The sequence below is a fragment of the Dasypus novemcinctus genome, chromosome 3 (genome assembly GCF_030445035.2).
Source record: "Dasypus novemcinctus isolate mDasNov1 chromosome 3, mDasNov1.1.hap2, whole genome shotgun sequence".
In the NCBI taxonomy this organism is placed as follows: domain Eukaryota; kingdom Metazoa; phylum Chordata; class Mammalia; order Cingulata; family Dasypodidae; genus Dasypus; species Dasypus novemcinctus.
In genome coordinates this window covers 187,154,439-187,171,830 of record NC_080675.1, presented here as the reverse complement: position 1 = coordinate 187,171,830, position 17,392 = coordinate 187,154,439, and the positions used below count along the sequence as shown (strand labels likewise).

The following is a 17,392-nucleotide window of genomic DNA, read 5'->3' as shown; positions in this document are numbered from 1 at the left end:
ATTTCTCTAGAGTATGTTTCCTTGTATTTTAAGCAGAAATGGACAAAGTTTTTTTTTTTTAAGTAACTGTCATCATAAGTGGTATTATTCTGAGTTGGCTTATGCCCTCTTGAAGCATTTTGGACTTTTTCCTTTTGAAATCTCAGACTACTATTCCTTTTTTTACCTCTCTTTTTAGCTATAGTGTCTTTGTATTTTTTTTAATGTTTTTATTTTGCCCGTACTAGGTATAGTTGTCAGTGCATACGCTTGAATGAACATTCACAGACACATTTCCAAAAAAAGACTTAAGACCCCGCTTAAAAAAGTTTCATTTTTACTGGAGAAGTTGTGAGCCTAGCAGCTGTAATGTCTTGCAGTAGTCCCTGTGTGCCTCTAGCAGTACCTCCTTTCTAATTTACTCTCTCTGTTGAAGTGTTATCTAGAATAACCAGCTGGTCCTAGGCTAATTCCCTGCAGCTGTAGGTGTGAGCTGCAGTAATGTGGGATGGCATGGGCTCCTGGGCCACCTGCTGGCTCAGCTTGCTTGTGCCCTTGGGACCTAGTTTGGCTCAAAACTGAACCAGCTGGCTCCAGGTCCCAAAGGGATTGCTGCTGAGTTTGCACACCCTGGCTTGGCAGTTCCCATAGCTTTTGATGGGCAGTCCTGGCCTTGTGATCCCACTGTGGGATCACAGGTGCTGTGTCTTTCCCAGGGCCCTGTTGTACCTGTCAGGAGTGGCTTTCAAAAGGATGTAATTCTCTGCTGCAGTTAGCATGGCCCTGCTTCAGAACACTGGGGCCTGTGCTGAGATCCCCACTTGGGGCTCACCTGCATGGCACCTGTGCCCCATCACTGATCTCTAATAGCATGCAGTTTTCTCTACTGTGTGGTACAGGGCAGCAGCAGGACCTTTTAGGGCACTGTCACCTGGGCCTGCTCCACTCAAGCAGCCTTTCTGCTGCTGGGTGTGGAACGGGCTGCCCCAGAGCCTGAAGAGGCCCTCCAGACTTGTTTCTGCGTGGAGTGAGATCCAAGATGCAGTACTATGTTGTTGACTTGGGATGGGATATCCTGCCTACCAGACTACTGGACTTAGGCCCTAAAGGTAGCATGGACATGGCGGTCGCTCAGTCTGCCTCACTGAGGTTGACTTCCCACCTCCTGGGTGCTGGCCTGTGAGCTGCTGCTTGCTCACTGTCTGATTAGCATAATGTCATTGATGTAGTGAGCTAGGACACTGTTCTGCTGAATGTCCAGATGCTCTGGATTTATTTAGCCTATCTTATGTAAGAGCAGGAAAGTGCACTATCATAGTCCTGGGGCAGAATTGTAAATGTATGCCCTTGTCTGTTCCAAGTGAATGTGAACTGAATCTCATCCTCTTCCATTGTAGGGATGGTAGAAAGGGTGCATTGGGTAAATCAGTGGCTACATCCCATGGACCTGAGGCCAAGTCAGTCTGCCTTAGCAAAGAAATCATATCTGGCATGGAGGCCACCATTGGAACTACTACTTGAGTTTGCAGTAGCTCATTCCCCAGAATCCATCTGGTATTCATAGAGACCAGATCAGCAAATTAAATGGAGATGTGGTGGAGACGCTCCCCCGTAACCTTTAGGTTTTTGACGATTATGTTGATTTCTACCATTTTTCCCAGAATGTTACATATATGCTTTTTAAAAAACATTTTCTATCTTGGTGGGAGTAAGAGTGGTGTGAAATTCAGAGTCTTCCTCTTGGACTTCTCCACCAGGATCACTCTACCCACAGGTCAGGAGTTCAGTGATGGCTGGTACCAATGCCCAGGTGTGATGATTCTGATTATACATTCAAATGCTCAGGAAATGACCACTGTGGGGTCTTGGCTTCTGTGGACCTACTGGATTGGACTGGGACAGAACTGACCTTGCTGCCTGGCCCCAACTGTTCTTACTCTGGTCAGTGGGCCACGGGGACCCTCTTGATCCCCGGGTATCAGCATCAGCACGGTCCTTCTCTTAACACTCTTGAAGCATTTGGTAGCTCCATTTTCCCTCTGAAGGGACTGGGAATCCTTACTGAATGCAGAGTCCTTCCCTTGGGACTGCTCTCTCCTTCAGTCACTGAACTCTAGGACTGGAAGCTGGACAAGGACTGGGATCTTAGATAGGTAGCTGCCCTCAGTTTCTGGTCATCCACCCTTGATTTGTCTTCATTTTAAGTATTGGTCCAGTGCCCTTGTAGGCTACTCATTTGTTTTTGGCCCTAGAGCCTCTTAGTCCTCTTGGCCATCTCCATTAATTCTAAGGGTCAGGCCACTCCAGCCCTCCCACTTACTGAGGTAATTGTGCGACCTGGTATGGCTGGCTATGTACTGTCACCTGGACTGTGGGGTCCCCCACTGAACCCCTCAGACCCATGCTGCTGTCTCCAGCTTGGTCTTGGTGGCCTTGATAACTGCCTTCTGCCGCTGTCATGGAGCATCTCCATTTGCATCCTTTTGGCTTAAGGGGTGAAAGGACTCAAGATGTTCAGCTGCAGGCGCCTCTCCCATGTGTCAGGGTCCCCTTCTCTCCCATGTAAGGCTGGTTTTAGCTTTCTCTCCCCTCAGGCTTCAGGAGATGAGAGCCCCATCCTCTGGCCTTCAGCTCCAAACTCCAACTCTAGCTTCTTTCTTGGGCCTCTCTGGCACAGTTTTCACAACCTGGGTTCTGGAAGTCAGGCTATGAGGTGCATCTTAGGGCATCCCTGAGGAATGGAGGGGTGGTGGCACTGTCCACTGTGAGTCGCTGAGCTGTGATGCAGGCTCAGCAAAGTCTCTGCCATGCCCACGGGGTCTCTGGAGCTATGTGGACCTTCAGAGGCACAGAGGCGCTGTGCCTTTATGGTCATGGATCCGTGCTTGGACATGCGCTGCCTCTGAGCAGAGGCGTGAGCTGAGGTGCTGAAAGCTCTCGGGTGCCTGGTGCCAAGGACCACGTCTGGGCAGCACCCCTGCCTTTGCTGGAGCCTGAAGGCAGGTGGGTGGTGCCTCAAGGTCCATGCCACATTCTATTCTCTGCTCTGACCCCTCTCCCAGCTTCCCACTTAACACTTAGCAAAGTTAATTGACTAGCAGCTCTTAATCTGTAGTTTTCTAGTTTAAAACTTGAACAACTAGTTAGGAAAGGGGTGGGGTTCTAGTACAGAATTGGATTTCTTTGTGGTTACCTGAAACCTGTGTTGTCCAATATGGGAGCTACGAGTCACATGGAGTAGTTACATTTAAGAGGAAGAAAACTAGATAAAATATAAGAATTCTGTTTCCATGACCACCTGTCCAGACACATTCTAGCCATTTTAAAACATCTGTCCTCTACTATAGGACACCTTTCCTGAAACACTGACATGAATACCATTTCCTTCTACATAGTTAATTAGAAGACTACTAGCCTTTTCAGGAAAATGCTAGCTTCTGGTGTTCTCAGTATGTATTTCAGAAATTCCAATGTCTACTAGATAAATACTTAGAAATACACATAAGCTTCTTTATGAATGAGTAAGAGTAAGTTTTTGAAAAATAACATCTGTAGTCATTTATCCTAGAGGACAATGCTTAATTGGCCAGGGCATTTTATAAGATCCCATAGGTAAGCCACTTAGTGTAGCACTGGTATAATTGAAAATTGTATTGAGTTATGTGTCACCACATTTGGCTTTCAAGGGGGAAAGCCAAGCATCTGTGACTTCGGTAAATTCAGTTTTTCAAGTTCCAATTTCAAAGGCAGTTCATCTCACTACAGATGATGCCATAAAATCCACTCTGCTGTTAGAATTGGACATTTCTGTAAGTTACAGGTGATTTCTCAGCACAGTTGAATTTTTCAGACAGTTCTCTTAAGAAAGAGGCAGGCAGGGTATGCTCTTACACAGGCCGAAGGACGAGGTCTCTGAGCACATCTGGCCTTGTGGTCCTTGACGGTCAGCTTGTCTTCCCCTCCCTCACGCCTGTTTCCCTTCCATGATGTGCAGAGGCACAGGTGAGAGGTGACCCTTGATTTAATAGTTGAACAGTGCTGCAGCCTTCCTCATTAAACCCTGAAAGAACAAAGGGATCAGAACAAACCTTTACATATAAGAGGCCCAGAAAAGACCTTTATCATATAAGGTTGGGCAGCTTGTTAGAAATAGAGCTGACTCTAGACAGTCATGTCAAGGTTAATTTCTCAGGCTGTGGTTCTCAGATTCCTTTGAGATCAGGGAAGAAATTATGACCTTCTCCCCAGAAAAATGTTAGGATATTATAGAAACCCTTTTGCAAATACTTTTGGGGGCTCACGTACTACCCCTGTGAACTCCATCCATCCCTTCCTCCCACACACCCCCACCGAATCCATGGACCTCAACTCCAAAACCTGGTGTGTGTGATCCTGAAACTTCAGTGCTTAAGTGCATCTTCAGTCATTTAGTTCAGGCCATTTTTTGATGTAGGTCCTCAGAGGTCAAAGGGTTGTGCTTTTCAGAGGAGTAAGAGCACATCAAGTCTCTCTATGTGGATTTAGCTCAACTTCCTAATAATAAAGGAAATGTGAGAGGTGTCACAGCTCGGTATTTTTGTTTGCATTCTAGTGAGTAGTTCCATGTTTGTTTCCACCTTTTGAATAAGCCATATTATCATATCTTTATACTATAAAAACCATGGCATTTTATATTCTGTGCTGACGTTTGTCAGTTTTGACACAAAGGGGCCTGGGGTGACCACTTGCTGAGTCTGCCTCCTTCCTGGGTCCCTGGGCCCTGAACACTGGAGCGGCTCCTTCTCCAGCCCCCATTTGCTGCAAGTGCAGCATTTTATGCTTGTGAAGGAAAAATAGTGTCCATTCCTCTTCCCCATTAAAGGGAAGAAGCAAAGTAAAGAAAATGAAATTGAGAGCCATGCTGATGCCCTTAATTCAGTCTTTTGCTCGTATTTTGTATGTTTGGGCTTATAGGAACAGGATTTTACATGGATTCAAACTGGTGCTTGCCGATGTATATTATTCTGTGGGAAATGAAGGTCTTAATTTCCATTCTCTCCAATACACAATTTTATAAAGCAAAACATTAGATACCTCTCGAATTTCTCTTTAAAAATAGCTCCTAATAAAAATATGTTCATTTGGTTAGTTGTGATTATTTGTTCATTGTTATTGTGGGTAGAATTATTTTATTCCTTTGTCCATGTATTAACATGTTTATATAATAAAGCAATGTATACTCCACTTCCTGAGGAATTTTTTTTTTAGACTCTGGTTCTTCTCTAGAAAACTGATTTTTTTTCCTTTCAGCCTGGAGATGCCTTGACGTGATCTGTCCTAACAGTGATTCTGAGGTGCAGCACCTGCTCCAGAGACTCCTCGTGGACAGAAAAGAAGACTACGTCTTCTTGAAATCAAGGAAGACACGAGGAGGAAAGGTGCTGCAGCCCTGACAACGTAACTTACTGGGCCCGTGGGCTGGAGCTGACTGAGGGAGTGTGCCCCGAGCGCTTGTCCCGCAAGACCACTTGGCCATGTGCGCTTCAGCACAAGGTGCCTGCCCTTCCACCAGCAATGGTGGACCAGGCGCTCCCAGGCTCTCGGGCTTTAGCTTTTGCATTAATGATACAACATGAGATGATGGTGGACTTCCTACTTATTGGACACTTACTGGACATTAAAAGTTAAATTAACTGTGGTCTTTGGAAAGCAACAGCATAGAACCATTTTTTAATTGTGTTCCTATTATGGATTATTCTCAGCATACTTATCAGCACTTATTTTGTATATAACATTAATTGAATTTTTCATAATTAAAAGTTTCATTTTTAAAACTTAAATTTTCATTAATTATTTGTCTAGGCTAGAATGAACTTGAATTCATTCAGTTCTAAGGTTACTTTTGAGTTGTGCATTACAGTTTTAAGGGGCTGCTGCCATCCATAAGCTTTGTTCCTTGTTTTAGATGTCTCCTTTCTTGTCAATGGCACACTGGATTTGGTAGGTAAGGCTCACATGATAGTGCTGTTGAATTTGTAATTATTCTCTTTTTGTAAGGTTGCCTCTTGGGTTGTTTTCATTTGGGGGAAATGCTTTGGCTAAATAAGCATTGCTCCAAATCATAATTGTACTTGGATAGCATATTAATGTAAAATAGTACAGTTGGTTGTGTTTTTTGGAATGCACACTGTTTTCTTCTTTCTTTTCTTTGTCATGAACTTTTTTCCTGTCTTGACATGAAAAGGAGCAGCCTTAAGCCAACATGTTCCTGAGAGTTCTCTCCAATTCATCTTTACCTGGTGCTTTGAAATACAGCAATTCCTCAAAAGGTATTTTTCTTTCTTCTTCAGGTAATGCTTAAAAATATGCTTAGGTCTGTATAAGATTTATTAAGGAGGTTTGGTATTTATTTGCCTGTTCACGGCTCAAAAAATGTATTCTTTGTGACCAGGGGGAAGCAAGATGGTGGCTGAGTGAGCTTGCCTTACAATCTCTCCTGGGAAGAGGCAGCTGGGCGCCATTGGAGATTCTCTGCGACCAGGCTTTTTCAGGATTTTTGCAGGGCAGGAAGTGTCTGGACATCGATTTGGTGGTAAGGTAATGGAGAGGATTGGTCTATAAGATATAATTGGGGTTCTATTGCACAGAGGTGAGACCTGCACATGGGTTGCTCCCTCCTTGGGGGGGGGGGGTGGAGCTGCGGAACTGGCACTGTGGCCACGCTTTTTGGAGGCTCTGCGGTGCTGGGGAATTCGCAAGTCCTGGGTGGGCTGTTGGGGAGTTGATGGGATGGGACGCCTTTGCAGACTGATTTGGGGAGACAGACGGTGTTTTGTTGTGAAGCGGGGAATTTTTGATTGCAGACACAAGTAATAGCGCTTCTGCCTGGAGCCCCACCCCCACAAGCCCAGCTGCCAACCTGCAGTGGAATTAGATTGCTGGCAATAAAGGGACGTAATTGGGAGGTTGTTATAGGGTGTGGCGAGGGAGGGGGACACATCGGGAAGCCGATTGGGGAATATTTTGAGAAGCTTGGAAACTCCGGTTTTGGCCTCTGTTGTTGGCGTTTCCGGCTAAAGTCCCACCCACGGGCCTGGCTTCTGATCTGTGTCATTAAATTGGCTGCAGTGTAGAGGCGCCCTCAGGTGGCCGTTCTGGGGGATCACAGGCTGGGAGCTGTTCAGAAGCTGAATTGACAATATATCCTCATAAATAGACCCTAGTGAGTAAGTGAATTGCAGGGTTCAGACATAACATAGAGTTTGCGGATCTGACTTCCCCCATAGGGCTGGCACCCAGCTGCGGGGATCCCTGAGGGCTGTGTTACACTGTGGTGCTCCTAGACTCCCTGTTGACCAGATTCGAGGTTGCCAGGTCTGAGTCCCCTAAACTCTGGTGGCCCACACCCCAGAGACTCACACCTCTTGAGTCTTCAATATCTCAGACTTTCCATCCCTGAATCCATCACGCCCTGAGTTCCATCTGAGGTCCTTGAATGCCATAGCCTTCAACGTTTGCGTTTTTTCTTTTTCATTTCCTTTTGTTTTGTTTTTATTTTCATTTTATCTTATTTTTTACTTTTTTTAATGTCCTGATTGCTAATATTGCATTATCCCCTAGTCTTTTTTCCCAGCGTATCCCCCAAAATCTTTTTTTTCCCCAGTTATTTAGGGTTTTTTTGTTGTTGTAGTTGGTGCTGCCATTGTGGTTCATGTATATCTTTTTTTTTTCTTTCCCCTACCTGTTCCCCACCCTTTGCTCACCCCCTTTTTCTTTCTTCCTTTCTTCTCTTCTTTCTTTCTTTTTTTTTCTGTTTTTTCTCTCTCTCTTGTCCCTCATTTTCTTCTTGTTTTATTTTAACTTAATTATACAATAGATGCTGAAGGGAACACCTCACATTTGCTGGGTTTTCTCATCCTCCACTGCCTCATTTCTGTGTGAACTGATTTAGGCTACCTACACTATCCCCTTTCCCCTACATCTTGATAGCCACCATCATCTACTGTCTCTCCTATATTGCATCTCCCTTTCTTTGATCCACAAAGTGTCTAACTCTTAATCTCTAATACCTTTGTTTTGTTTTCTGTCTGTTATCCACTCTTGAAACTACTACCTTTCTTTTCTCCTTCCCTCTCTCACGAAAATAGTAGCATTTTAATACATACCATATTCCTCCCATATTCAGTCGACTACCTCATTATAGGTACTATACCTACTGATATAACTCTACACAACTTACATGAATCTAATATCCATCCTCCCAGATCTCATCTTGTTGCTCTGTTAACATTTATCACCAATACTACTATACACTTTTTCCTTGCTTACACAATTGCCTTTCCCCGGCACTAATACTTTCCTTTAAAGTGAACTCAACCAGCAATAAGAAACTAGAATAAGAAGAACAAAGTGACAAGGAGAAGATATACCACTTATGCAAAAACAACAGCTAATTCATCCCCAAGACTAGAAAAAGAAGCTAAGGAACTGATTAAACCTGTCAAGATAAAATGATGACCTGACAGCAACAAAAATCTACAAACCAAACCAGTAATCAGGAAAACATGGCTGAATCCAATCGACAAACTAAAAATCAGGAAGGAGAGAAGAACTTTGCAAAAGAAATGAAAGTTCTCAGAACATTTATCACCGACAAATTTAATGAAGTAAAAGAAGAGGTTAACAACATAAAGACAGCACTTGGAGGGGAAATTGCAGACATACACAAAAAGATAACAGATATGATGGGAATGAACACCACAGTTCAAGAAATCAAAAATACACTTGCAGCAAATATCAGCAGACTAGAAGAGGCAGAGCAGAGAATTAGTGATGTGGAAGACAGTACATCAGAAATCAAACAGATAGTAGAATTGGTTGATAAAAAGTTAGAAAAAATCCAGCTAGGACTTAGGGACCTGAACGATAATGCAAAACGCTCAAACATACGTATTATAGGCATTCCAGAAGGAGACGAGAAGGGAAAGGGGTCAGAAGGAGCATTGCAGGAAATAATGGCTGAAAACTTCCCAAATCTACTGAAAGAGACAGATGTACATATCCAAGAAGCACAGCCACTGGTCATAAACCCCAACAGGCCCACCCCAAGACATATACTTGTCAAATTATCCAATGCTCAAGACAAAGAGAAAATTCTAAAAGCAGCAAGAGAAAAGAAAACCATCACATACAAGGGAAGCACCATAAGATTAAGTGCTGATTTCTCATCTGAAACCATGGAGGCAAGAAGGCAGTGGTATGATATAGTCAAGGTACTAAAGGAAAAAAATTTCCAACCAAGAATACTCTATCCAGCTAAATTAGCATTCAAAAATGATGGAGAGTTCAAAATATTTGCAGATAAACAGAAACTGAAAGAGTATGCCAACAAGAAACCTCCCCTTCAAGAAATTCTAAAGGGAGTTCTGCAGGAAGAAAGGAAAAAACAGGACAGGCAGAGCTGGAGGAGAGTGTAAGAGCAACAAAAAAGACAAAAATAGAAGGGAAAAAATACAAACAAACTATGACAAACACAAATCCAATCAAAATATGGCTAACACATATAATTCCTTGAAAGTAATAACACTGAATGTCAACGGATTAAACTCACCTATCAAAAGATTCAGACTGGGACATTGGATAAGGAAATATGACCCATCTATATGCTGTCTACAAGAGACACATCTTAGACCCAGAGACTCATGGAGGTTGAAAGTGAATGGCTGGAAAACAACCATACAAGCAAACAATAACCAAAAAAAGGCAGGAGTAGTTATATTAATATCAGACAAAATAGACTTTAAATGCAAAACAATTGTGATAGACAAAGAAGGATACTACATTTTAGTGAAAGGGACAATCTGTCAAGAAGATCGAACAATCATAAATATTTATGCTCCTAACAAGGGTGCCTCTAAATACATGAGGCAAACACTGGAAAAACTAAGTGAAACAATAGATGCATCTACAGTTATAGTGGGGGATTTTAATACACCACTATCAACTCTGGACAGAACATCTCAAAAGAGAATCACTAAAGAAACAAAACATATATTAGAGGAGCTGGATCTAATAGACATATATAGATCATTACAACCAAACACAGCAGGATATACATTTTTCTCAAGCGCACATGGATCATTCTCCGAGATAGACCATATGCTAGGCCACAAAGAAAGGCTTAATGAATTCAGAAAGATCAAAATCATACAAAACAATATCTCTGACCACAGTGGAGTGAAGCTGGAAATTTGCAAGGGACAGAGGCCCAGATTTCACACCACAATTTGGAAATTAAACAGCACACTCTTAGAAAAACAGTGGGTCAAAGAGGAAATCTCAAAAGAAATCAATGACTACCTTGAAACAAATGATAATGATAACACAACATACCAAAATTTATGGGATGCAGCAAAAGCAGTACTGAGAGGGAAATTTATAGCCATAAATTCATATACCAGAAAAGAAGAAAGAGCAAAAATTGAAGAACTAACAGCACATTTGAAGGAATTAGAAAAACAACAACAAAGTAACCCAACAGGAAGAAGAAGGAAGGAAATAACAAAGATAAGAGCAGAACTAAATGAAATAGAACATAAGAAAGCACTTGAAAAGATAAACAATACCAAGAGCTGGTTTTTTGAGAAGATCAACAAAATTGACAAACCTTTAGCGAGACTAACAAAGAAAAAAAGAGAGAAGATGCAAATACACAAAATAAGAAATGAGAAAGGTGATATCACCACTGACCCCACAGAAATAAAGACTATCATAAGAGGATACTCTGAAAAACTATATTCCAACAAAAATGACAATTTAGAGGAAATGGACAAATTCCTAGAAACACATAAGCAGCCCATATTGATGAAAGAAGAAATTGATGATCTTAACAAACCAATCACAAGCAAAGAGATAGAATCAGTCATTAAAAATCTCCCAACTAAGAAGAGCCCAGGGCCAGACGGCTTCCCAGGTGAATTCTACAAAACATTCCAGAAAGAACTAACACCAAACCTGCTGAAACTCTTCCAAAAAATTGAAACAGAAGGAACATTATCTAACTCATTATATGATGCCCACATTACCATAGTACAAAAGCCAAAAGAAGATACCACAAGAAAGGAAAATTGCAAACCAATTTCTCTAATGAACCTAGACGCAAAATTCCTCAACAAAATGCTTGCTAACCGTATTCAACAACATATTAAACGAATTGTACACCATGACCAAGTGGGATTCATTCCAGGTATGCAAGGATGGTTCAACATAAGAAAATCAATCAATGTAATACACCATATAAACAGATTGAAGGAAAAAAATCACATGATTATATCTATAGATGCAGAAAAAGCATTTGACAAAATACAGCACCCTTTCTTGATAAAAACACTCCAAAAGATCAGAATACAAGGAAATTTTTTGAACATGATAAAGAGTATATATGAAAAACCTACAGCCAACATTGTTTACAATGGAGAAATCCTAAAATCCTTCCCTGTAAACTCAGGAACAAGACAAGGATGCCCATTGTCTCCACTCCTATTTAACATTGTCTTAGAAGTACTTGCTCAAGCACTGAGACAAGAACCAGATATAAAAGGCATTCAAATTGGAAAGGAAGAAGTCAAAATTTCATTATTTGCAGATGACATGATCCTATACATAGAAAACCCTGAGAGATCTACAACAAAGCTTCTAGAACTCATAAATGAGTTTAGTAAAGTCACAGGTTTTAAGATCAATGCACAAAAATCAGTAGCATTTCTGTACACCAATAATGAGCAAGCTCAGGAGGAAATCAAGAAACAAATACCATTCACAATAGTAAATAAAAAAATCAAATACTTAGGAATAAATTTAACTAAAGAGGTAAAAAACTTATACACCGAGTACTATACAAGACTGTTCAAGGAAATCAAAGAAGACCTAAATAAATGAAAGAATATTCCTTGTTCATGGGTAGGAAGACTGAATATTATTAAGATGTCTATCCTACCAAAACTGATCTACACATTCAATGCAATCACAATAAAAATCAACACAGCCTTCTTTAAGGAACTAGAAAAACTAACTATGAAATGTATTTGGAAAGGAAAGAGGCCCCAAATAGCCAAAGACATATTGAAAGAGAAAAAAGAAATTGGAGGAATCACACTACCGGACTTCAAAACATACAACAAAGCTACAGTAGTGAAAACAGCATGGTATTGGCATAAGGAGAGACATACAGACCAATGGAATCGAATTGAAAGTTCTGATATAGAACCTCACATGTATAGCCATATAATATTCGATAAAGCCACCAAACACTCTCAACTGGGAGAGAATGGCCTATTCAACAAATGGTGCCTGGAGAACTGGATAGCCATATGTAGAAGAATGAAAGAGGATTACCATCTCACACCTTATACAAAGATCAACTCAAGATGGATCAAAGACCTAAATATAAGAGCCAAGACCATAAAGATCTTGGAAAGCAGTGTAGGGAAATATCTACAGGACCTTGTAATAGGAAATGGATTCATGAATATCACACTGAAATCACGAGCAGCAAAAGAACTAATAGATAAATGGGACTTCCTCAAAATTAAAGCCTTCTGCACCTCAAAGGAGTTTGTCAAGAAAGTAAAAAGGGAACCCACACAATGGGAGAAAATATTTGGCAACCATATATCTGATAAGAGACTTATAACTTGCATATAAAGAACTCATATATCTTGAAAATAAAAAGATAACCCATTTTAAAAATGGGAAAAAGATTTAAACAGACACTTCTCCAAAGAAGAAATACAAATGGCTAAAAAGCACATGAAAAAATGCTCCAAATCTCTAGCTGTCAGGGAAATGCAAATCAAAACTACAATGAGATACCATCTTACTCCCATAAGATTGGCAGCTATGAAAAAAACAGAAGAATACAAATGCTGGAGAGGATGTGAAGAAAGGGGAACACTCATCCATTGCTGGTGGGAATGCGGAAGGATCCAACCATTCTTTAGGACAGTTTGGCGGTTTCTCAAAAAACTAACCATAGATTTGCCATATGACCCAGCAATACCACTGCTGGGTATATACCCAGCAGAACTGAAAACAAGGACACAAACTGATATATGTACACCAATGTTCATAGCAGCATTGTTCACTATCACCAAAAGTTGGAATCGACCCAAATGCCCATCAACAGATGAGTGGATCAATAAAATGTGGTATATACACACAATGGAATACTACTCGGCTGTAAGAACAAATACACTACAAACACACGTGATAACAGGGATGAATCTTGAGAACCTTATATTGAGTGAAGCAACCCAGGCATTGAAGGACAAATACTACATGACCTCAATGATATGAAATAAGCAAGGTGCCTCAGAGAGCTAGAGACTGGAAGATAGGCTTACAGGAAATCGGGGGGTGGAGGAAGGATGTGAGCTGATGTCTGCAGGGGTGGAATTTATGATGAGCTGGTGGTAAGTATGAACACAAAGAAGAGATAAAATGGGGGCAAGGGGTTGCCTTTGAGTGGGGCTTTTTAGGTTTGAGGGGGGCTGGGGCTGGGCGGGATGGGTAATATTGCCCAAAAAGTGGGGGGAGGGAGGGGCAACATACGAACATAGGAGAGTGTCAGGTGTTGGTTGAGAGTAAAATGCTGATAAAATCCTATCAAAATATAATTAGGAGGGTTACCTGTTTAGGATGCTTGGAGGGGATGGTCTGATGCAGGATGGGCTCCTGGGTGAATGTCTGAATGCTCATTTTGCCAGAGTGGGTTACACCATTGGGTAGAGACCCAAATAGTGAGAGGGGGGGTGGACCCACATCCTGGGAAGGACTAATGCCATCAAATAGAGGGAACTGTATCTCTCGAGAGAAAGGGTGGCTCCCAGCGCATTGGGGCAGTTGAGCAAGTTAGGCCCTGAACACTGTTGCAAGTATCTCTGGATGTGGCTCCTCAGGAAATGGAGGTTGGCTGTCACTGTGGGCCCCAAGGGGAGGGGAAAATGGATGTTAAATGTGTGGAACCAAGGTAAATGTGGGGTAAGAGAGGAGTTTTGTGAGAGTACACAAGGATGGATATAAAACATGTAATATTACACCATAAACATATAGGGGATGACAGACTAATAATGTAAACCATAATGTAAAACAGGATAACTAAAAATTTAGAAAACTGTATATCCTAAAGTATGGACCACAATGTAAGCACAGATGTCACCTTGTTTGAAAGCTATTGTCTCAGAGTCTGTACATCAGTTTAAATATGATATGAATAAGTTATAAGAATATCGCTGTGGAAGGGAAAAGGTTTTATGGTAGATGTGTGGGAGTACTGTATATTGTATATATGAATTTCTGTTGTCTAGGGCTCTTGTGAAGAGAAGTTCAATAATTAGGAAAAAAGAAAAGAAAAAAATAGGATGTGGAATTTTTCCAAATCAACACGTATTCTATATCTAACCTTTAAACCCATCACTATATTCCATTTTACTAGTAAGGGACCCTGACATTATATTGGGCTTCACTTTTCAGGAAGTTTTGGATCACAGAGTGGTTCAACAATGGCAGTGGAGGAATACTGGTATAGGATACTATTGACAGGTGATATATGGCTGACAGGGATCTATACAGGGCATATGTCCAGGGTGCATGGTAATGTTTGGATATACTCATAGTGGCAACAATTTAAAACTACAGCTGGGGGGGGGGTACTGGGTTCCTGGCTGGGGGTGCTCTGTCATGGTCCCTAGGGGAGCAGCGGCAGTCCCCCAGGTGCAATGGTAAGGACCAGGAAGGAATGAGGGTCCAGCAGTGAGACCATGATACTAATGACTATGCTTGTGAGCCTATATGCCTGAAATAAGAACAAGGCCTAGAGCAGCAGTGTGCCTAGGAATTTCCTCCTGACAGCCTTCATGTTACTCAAATGTGGCCAGTCTCAAAGCCAAACTCAGCATGTAAATGCAATGCCTTCCCCCCAGTGTGGGACATGACACCCGGGGATGAGCCTCCCTGGCACTGAGGGACAACTACCAAGTACCAACTGATGATGTAACTAGAAAATGACCTTGAATTAAAGGTTCAATGCGGATCAGCAGAATATCCCTGTCTACATATAATAACATGACTTTAAAATGCTGTTTGACCTAATGTAAGGGGGAAATGGAAAGGAGAAATGAGTTTATATGGCTACGAGTCTCTAAAAAAGAGTCTGGAGGTTGTCAGAAGGATTGCCCTTATGCACAACTGAGCAGAGTCTCAGAGACAGATAAAGTAGATACAACCCTAGGTATTGGTTCCTTTGAGGGCTAAAGAGACCCACGGGTTCTATGGTCATGGCAGATGGGGTTCACGGCCATGTCAGATGGCCCTTCTTTGGAGCTGTTGTTTCTGCGTGATGGAACTGGACTCAGATGGGATCTCTTTTCACAAGACTTTCATGCTACTTTACTGGAATTGTAGTTGGTGTTGGGGTTTAAGATATATTTAGGGGATTTGAATCTCTGGACTGACAATATGATAGCCAGGCCCTGAGCCTCAACAGACTTCAGCTCCTTCACTGATTTATTGGTCTCACCCCACTCAGCTAAGATGGAGTTGAAGAAGGACAACCACCACACCATGGAGCCTACAGTGCCTACAACTGAAAGTAGGAGGATTGCATCCAGTATCCATGTGGAATCTGAGCCTCCTCTTGACATAAAGGTGCAACGGACACAACCAATCCAAGGTCCACAGAGAAAAGGTGGCATTGGTGTGGGAAAAGAGGCCATGGTGGCTGATGGGTATGGGGAATGGGAGGAAGAGATGAGATGTGGAGGCGTTTTTGGGACTTGGAGTTGCCCTGGATGGTGCTTCAGGGGCAATCACCGGACATTGTAAACCCTCCCAGGACCCACTGGATGGAACATGGGAAAGTATGGGCTGTGATGTGGACCATTGACCATGAGGTGCAGAGATGCCCAGAGATGTACTTACCAAATGCAATGGATGTGTCATGATGATGGGAGTGAGTGTTGCTGGGGGGGGGGGGGGGGGGGGGGTTGAATGGGACCTCATATTTTTTGAATGTAATTTACAAAATGAATAAAATTTTTAAAAAAAGTATTCTTTGCAACATGTTTGCAAACTTAGTTCCCAAGAGTGTGTGCTATCTTTGTAATTGTCATAGTCAGATATTTTTATATTGTATTTATAATGAAATTTTTAAATTTTCTTTTGAAATAGGATTTTTTAGGTAGGACTTGATTTTACCAGTCATTAACTTGATATAACACATTAAACATGATGAAAATGGCCCTACTTAACTTCTTAGGTTAATCAGCTACACAGTGCCAGTTCTAATTCTAGGCAGAAAGCTAATAGGAGCTTAGGACTTAGGTGTGTGTGTTTTTTGTTTTTTGTTTTTTTTGGTTGTTGCTGTTGTTTTCCCCTCTCTCATTGTCACCTCTTATAAATATTAACATCCCATTTTGGAATAGTATATAGTTATTGCTGAACCAGAATTTTCAACAAGAAATGGAAGGTTTTGGTAGACTTTGTTGCTACTTAGATGAATTTGGAGATAGATCCCCTAGATGTCAGTGTTAATACAAGGAACTGCTTTATAAAAAAAGATCTTAACTACTCAAAATTTCCCGTGAGGAGAGCTTCTTGATTAAATTCAATAAATTCACAATTTTAGTTCAATTCTATCATTTTTAAAAGATTTTATGAAGCATAGATAGATATTATCCCCTGACTGCGAGGATAATATGCTCATTCTAAATAATTGCAAAAAACAAATGTTTAACTCAGAAAATGAAAATTCTTTATAATCAAACCTTCAGAATTAACAGTTGAATTTTGTTTTGCTAAGAAAATAATGGGCTACCATACTCCAGATATTGTCCTGTAATTTGTCTCTTTTAACTTAGAAAAGAAATCAAGAGCTCTAGAGAACAGAACATGAAAAGGTATTAGAAACCTTTTTAAAGGCTGTTTTGGATGTACCGTAATTAATTGTTGATTTAATCACAGCAGTTGGTTTATTTTCAGTTTCTGATTCTTAAAGAAAAGTGCCTAGTTGGACAGTCTTGTGTTTGAAGAATTTTTGTAGCAAATCCCTTCAAGTAAAATTGCCACTTAAAAATTGTATTAATTTAGTAAATGTTTGTCAGCTTGTTTTCCAAAATAGGACAGTCACATTTTTGAGTTTCATAAAATTTCAGTAGTTCCAAAAGTAAAAGATATCTTAAAAGATTTATAAATGCCACACTTTTAGCCTATATTGTAGGACATTTTAGTACTTTAGACTTTGTGATCCCAAGTGATATTGGTAAACCCTTTATTATCTTAGCAAAGGTCTTTGCAGACGTCTGGGGCATGCATTCATCCAGCAGCCTTTTCCCGAGTGCTTATTCTCCAGCTCTGATGTCAGCTCTTTAAGGAATCCATG

General features: G+C 41.2%; 1 protein-coding gene across 5 annotated transcripts in view; it reads left to right on the top strand.

Moving 5' to 3' along the window:
* The window catches only part of MTRR (5-methyltetrahydrofolate-homocysteine methyltransferase reductase), a 101,696-nt gene extending 85,714 nt beyond the window's left edge, over positions 1 to 15,982 (top strand). For 4 of the 5 annotated variants that reach the window (XR_011648528.1, XR_011648526.1, XR_011648530.1 and 1 more), the window contains 4 exons: positions 5,269 to 5,396; positions 6,203 to 6,287; positions 6,410 to 6,550; positions 15,542 to 15,982. The gene's annotated coding sequence lies outside the window, so the exon portion shown is untranslated. Of the gene's footprint in view, positions 1 to 5,268; positions 5,397 to 6,202; positions 6,288 to 6,409; positions 6,556 to 15,541 lie in introns of all 5 variants that reach the window. The other variant, XR_011648527.1, reaches the window with a different exon arrangement.
* Positions 15,983 to 17,392: the final 1,410 nt, after the last annotated feature.